The sequence below is a fragment of the Crocuta crocuta genome, unplaced genomic scaffold (genome assembly GCF_008692635.1).
Source record: "Crocuta crocuta isolate KB4526 unplaced genomic scaffold, BGI_CrCroc_1.0 scaffold44, whole genome shotgun sequence".
NCBI classification, from domain to species: domain Eukaryota; kingdom Metazoa; phylum Chordata; class Mammalia; order Carnivora; family Hyaenidae; genus Crocuta; species Crocuta crocuta.
The window spans coordinates 7,931,944-7,937,943 of record NW_027530179.1 but is presented as its reverse complement, the minus strand read 5'-3'; positions in this window follow the sequence as shown (position 1 = coordinate 7,937,943).

Below are 6,000 nucleotides of genomic sequence, written 5' to 3'. Positions count from 1 at the left end.
CGTCTCTCTCTCTCTCTCTCTCTCTCTCTCTCTCTCAAATAGATAAACTAATAAAATAAAATAAATAAAATAAAATAAAATAAAAAAGACTGACAGGAAGCACAAAATGTGAACAGAAGTTATCTACAATGATGGGATGATGGATAATTGTTTACACCTAACAGCATTTTCTAAATTTTTTACAATTACACTGGTTTCTTAAATAATCAAATTAGCAATTTTTAATTGAGAGTATCTGGGACACTTAAGGCCAAAATACTCCGGGTGGGGACTCAGCCCTGTACCAATGTGCCTCTTTCTGCCCCCGATACTCTGGCTTGGGGGTCCCCTCTACTGGAAAGATGAGGTCGGGTAACTGAGGGGTGTGGGGTCAGAGAGATGGGGAGGTCCCGAATAGGCTGAACTGTCTGCCTCATTTATGCGTGTTTTAGCCTCAGTCCTTCACCCTGCACATCTTGACTCTATATCCTTGTCCTTTGCTGAACCCAGTGGAGATCCAGAGCGGGAGTGACCTGCTCAGGAGACAGGATATACCACCTGCAGAGGAAAACAGCCTTATGGTGTCAAGTGACAATACACTTCCACCTGTCTAGGGCCCTATGGGCTCTGAGCACCCTCACCCACATGGCCTCACTTAATTCCCATGGCAACCCTACAGGTGAGCATCGTCAGCTCCATGATGAGGAGGCTGAAGCCCAGGGAGCTCCAGGGAGTCTCTCAGGACCAGCCTGCGCTTTGAGACACCGCAGAGCATCAACCTGGAGAGCCATGGGGTGTGGCTTCAGAGGGGTCTCCAGGGAGGGGAGAATGTCAGAGGCACACTTGAAGACCGCTGGGCTGTCAGGATGAGACAGGGAAGGAGGGCTGTTGCTACAAGCCCTTGGGAAATACGGGCCCAGGTGCATAGGGGGAGGCAGGCACTTGTCCTTTGTGTCCCTCTATCTGGAGGCTCTGGACTTCTGTCCTTCCCAGAAGGGAGGGGGGAGGAAACTTTTGGAAAGGGAGACACAAAAAGGGAACATTCATTCACACCTGTCAAGTGCTTTTAGAGCACAACCACATCTGATCTGCTCACTCTCGTGTCCCCCAGAGCCCGACAGTGGCTAGAACACAGTGGCCCTCTGGAAGCATCCATGGACTGAGGGAGGTACTGCATGTGCTGTGCCTGATACCAGGATAGTGGAGGAGCACCAGACATGGTGTCTGATCCCATGGAGCTGAGAGGCCAGCAGGGGCGACAGAAATAGTCAACATACACACTGACGGGTAAGGCTTACAGACTGTCCTGTAAGCAGGTCCATGGTTATATCAGAGAAAAGAACAAGAGAGCCAAGCCTGGGGAAGGAGGGCACACAAGTAGTGAGAGAATGTTCCAGACAGAGAACAGCATGTTCCTGGACTACGCAGGGAGGAAGCATGGTGAGCTGGATGGGGCCATGTGGCTGGAGCCCAGAGAGCAAGAAGGGAAGGAGGGTGGGCGGAAAGCTGGAGGGCGGACATAGCCAGCCATGCAGCCCTTAAGAGCCACGGCACGGGTTTGGGAAATGATTTCAAAAGCAACAGAAAACCAAGGGTGTTTTCAGTGGGGTAAGGGTACGGGTGGGGTGTGTATGACATGACTCGAGTTGAAGTGTGGGAGGTGGACTAACCAGTCAGGGGAACCAGTGGAGAAGCAGGACAGAAGTGCATGAATCCAACAGCTAATCACGAGATGAAATCGACTGATCGCCATGACAGACTGACTATAAGCAAGAGTGAAGAGATTTGCCAACAGTGACCTTTAGCTTCTTCCTTGTGCAGCAGGGTAGACAGTGGTGCCACAGGTGAGGAGAGAACACTGGAAGAAGGCTACCCTTGTTAGAGAAGGTCACAATTTCTGCTGGGGACAGGTAGGGTTTGGGATATCTTTTTTTTTCCTTTTCTTTTGTTTTTTTTAAAATATATTTTATTGGGGCGCCTGGGTGGCTTAGTCGGTTAAGCGTCCGACTTTCCGACTTTCGCTTAGGTCATGATCTCGCGGTTCGTGGGTTCGGGCCCCGCGTCGGGCTCTGTGCTGACTGCCAGCTCGGAGCCTGGAGCCTGTTTCAGTCTGTGACTTCCTCTCTTTCTGACCCTCCCCTGCTCACGCTGTCTCTCTCTCCTAGAAATAAATAAAAACATTAAAAAAAAATAAAATAAAATATATTTTATTGTCAAGTTGGTTTCCATATAACACCCAGTGCTCATCCCAACAAGTGCCCTCCTCCATGTCCATCACTCATTTTCCCCTCTCTCCCACCCCCATCAACAGTTTGTTCTCAGTATTTAGGAGTCTCTTATGGTTTGCCTCCCTCCCTCTCTGTAACTATTTTTCCCCCTTCCCCTCCTCCATGGTCTTCTGTTAAATTTCTCCTGATCCACATATGAGTGAAAACACATAGTATCTGCTTTTCTTCATAAGATACCTAGGAATAAACCTAACCAAAGATGGGATATCTTTGAGACATCCAAGAAGAGATGTTGAATAGGCAGTTGAATATACAGGTGTGGGGCTCAACAGAGGCCTTGGTAGGGACATGCATTTGTAGATAGTCCACATGTGGACAAAAGATCAAGGCTGTGCATGGATGAGATCAGATCGCTGAGGGAAAGGGCACTGGACCTAGTCTTGCAGAGCCCCAACACCAGCGAGTCTGTAAAGACATGGCCAGAGATTCAAGAGGGACTTTGGGCAGGCAGGGAGTGTCACTGGAGGTAAGGGAGGAAGGTGTGCCAGGAAGGATGGAGTGGGCACTTGAGTCAATGCTTTTCAGAAGCCAGCCCATTGGCTTTAGAGACACAGCGGCCATTGATGATACTAGAAAGAGCCATTATGTTGGATGGTCGAGTCAAGTGTGATTTAAATGGATGAAGGGAAGGAGGCAGAAAAGAGAGTCAACTCTAAGATGTGTGTGCAGAGGTGGAGAAAGATAGGGTCAACTGTTGGAGGGGAATGGGGGATTAGGGAGGAAAGAAGGGGTTCAGGCCCAAGGATGAATGTGCTGGGAGCTGGGGTAGGGGCCTTTCCCAGGAAAGGCTAGATGTACACACAACAAGAAAAACTCACAGAGAAACACCACAAAGCTGGCTGTTGCATCTGACCCAAGTGGGATGCCTATAACTTTAAAGGTTAAAACCTTGAAGTTGAGATCAGTCCTAGATTTGGTCACTTAGCTGTGTGGCCTTAGGCAAGTGATTCAACTTCTCTGGACTTTATCTGGACTTTAGTTTCTTCATCTGTAAATTGGAATAATTGTGGGGCTGTGGTAAATATGAAATGAGACAAAAGACATAGTGTGTGCTTAGCACAGTGCCTGGCAGATTACTAAGTGCTCAATAAAGTGTGTCTCTAACCAATTCATTGTCATACAGAAAGAGTGGGCTTCCAGGAAAATCAGGATGGGGGCAACCCCTTATGAGGGTAGGGATAGGAATGAGGTCAGAGCACATTGTGGAGCCATGGGTAACTGAAAGCCTTCTTCCCATGGAAACCCACCATGGGAGCCAAGGACAGTGAAGGTAGGAAGGAAACAGGTCAGAAAGGGTGATGGACTGACACCTTGCAGGGCTTCAACCTGGAACCCAGGCAGAAAGCACCTCCTTTCGGCGAGACCAAGAAACAGACATGGAGGGAAGTCATGACAAGCCTCATCCCCCAGCCCTTTATGATTTTGTAAATGTTTATTTATTTTTGACACAGAGAGAGAGAGAGCAGGAAAGGGGCAGAAAGAAAGGGAGACGCGAAATCCAAAGCAGGCTTCAGGCTGTGCTGATAGCTCAGAGCCCAATGTGGGGCTCAAACCCATGACCCACGAGGTGATGACTTGAGCTGAAGACAGTTGCTTAACCGACTGAGCCACTCAAGTGCTCCCCTTTAAGATGTTTAAACTCTTTGATGTACCGAATCACATTTGATATTAGTATCTCCTTCATGGGCATGTAAGTGACAGTGACCAAAGGCACACTGGCAATATTCAAGTAGCAGCATGGAGTCTTAAATCTGGGTCTCAAACCCTACCCAAGACTATAGCCCCTATCCTTATAAACTGTGCTCCCAACCTACCTGTGTGGGAGAGCCCCTCACTTACTGCTAAAGGGATTTCACACTGAACTGTTTCCAGAGTATGTGACCTGATGGTGGCCCAGGTTGGGGGTGGGGGATGGTGGTGGTGCAGAAAATGCACCTAGATCTTTGGAGAGGACAGTCCGGGATCCCTCTGGTGGCTGCAGCAAAGCGCTCTTTGGGCTCCCTCTGTGAGGGAACAGGTGGTGGGGGGTGGTCTGTCTTTTCCTCCTTCTTCAGGTCTGGGTCTGTGATTGCTTACAACCTGTCAAGAGGGCCTCTGGGGCTCTGTGGAGGCAAGGCGGGGAGGGCAGGGGGTGGTCAGTGAGGTCCCTAACATGGGAAAACAGTCTCGCTGTGGGTCTAATCACCACTTTCCACAGGGAATTTCACTGTGCGTGCTCGTTTGCTTTTTAATCATCCTCTAAATATGCATTTCCACGTTATACCCTAATGGTACCCGGAGAATCATTAGGATCTGTTGGGACCGCAATCCATGGCTTCGGAAGTCTCTAAGTATATAATTTCACTCTGTGACGCAGGCTTCTAAAAGTCCACAAATAACCATTTGCATGATAAAGTCACAACTCCAAAGTCAATTACAGCTACTACGGCTGGAGAGAATTTATTTCCCTTTTGAAAATTAAAATGTGAAACCAGGAAGTTGCCGCACAAAAGCCTCCCCATGCCTGGGGGGGGAAGGGGGAAGAGAATCTCATGCCTCCAGGGGCCCTGGTTGACAGAGCTCTGGTTTGGAACCACTGGACAGTCTGTGAACGTGGCCTCCAGGGTGGCGCTCAGTGGAGGTGGCTCTGGGACTTCACCCCGCATAGGGATGAACTAACTCTGCCCAACTCCCATCTTAATTTCAAGCCTCGTAGCAGGGATTGGGGGTCCCAGCTGTGACTCTCCAGAATGAGCCTCCTCAACATGACCATCTCTGCCAACGGGTCAGGTAGGGCCCCAAGATGCATAGCTAGGTAAGAGGGTCTGGGGCCCGGGGCGCCTGGGTGGCTCAGTCGGTTAAGCATCCACCTTTGGCTCAGGTCATGATCTCACGGTGCATGGGTTCGAGCCCTGCGTTGGGCTGTGTGCTGACAGCTCAGAGACTGGAGCCTGCTTTGGATTTCATGTCTGCCTCTCTTTCTGCCTCTCTCTCTCTTTCTCTCAAAAATAAGTAAATAAAATAAACATTAAAAAATTAAAAAAAAAAAAAGAGGGTCTGGAGCCCAAGTGACCCAGACCCTTAAATGTTGTGGCTAAGTGGCCATGGTACAAATGGCCACAAGTTGTTTCCTATCTCAATATCCAGGATCTTGAAGGCTGGGCCTGAAAGGCCCCAGTGAGGGACCCAGATCTTTCCAGGGGCTTGGGCACTGCTTACAACTGTATCCATTTCTACAAAACCAGGGCCAAAGGACATGTTAGTCCAGCACCCTCCCTGTGCAGCTGCGGGTTGGAGGCAAGATGCCCGATTCAAGGCCACTCAGGTAATGGGCAGCAGAACGACTGTGGACACCCAGCCCCCTCCGTCAGAGGATAAGACGTCTTCTGCACCGTGTGGTGGCCCACCATGGTTTTATCCAGACAACTGCCAGGGCAAATAAAAACCAGCCAGGTGCATTTTTGTTCTGTGCTCCTGTGGAGATGCACGCGCACAGGAGCTTGGGCTGAAGGCAGAGTTCTGACCAGAATGAATCTGCTAGCTCTCTGAAGCATGAATGGAACTATTTAAAAAAAAATACCCCCAGAAACAGTGCACACTGGAGCCAAACCTGCATCCTGCATATTCTAAAATTATGTAGCTAGGGCAGGAGTACAGCCCGGAACTACTCTCCAAGCTTGACGGGTATTTCGTTCAGTTGGTGTTTGGGATTTCGAGTAAGACTCTGTCTGGTCCCTGGGAAGGCGCCAGCATG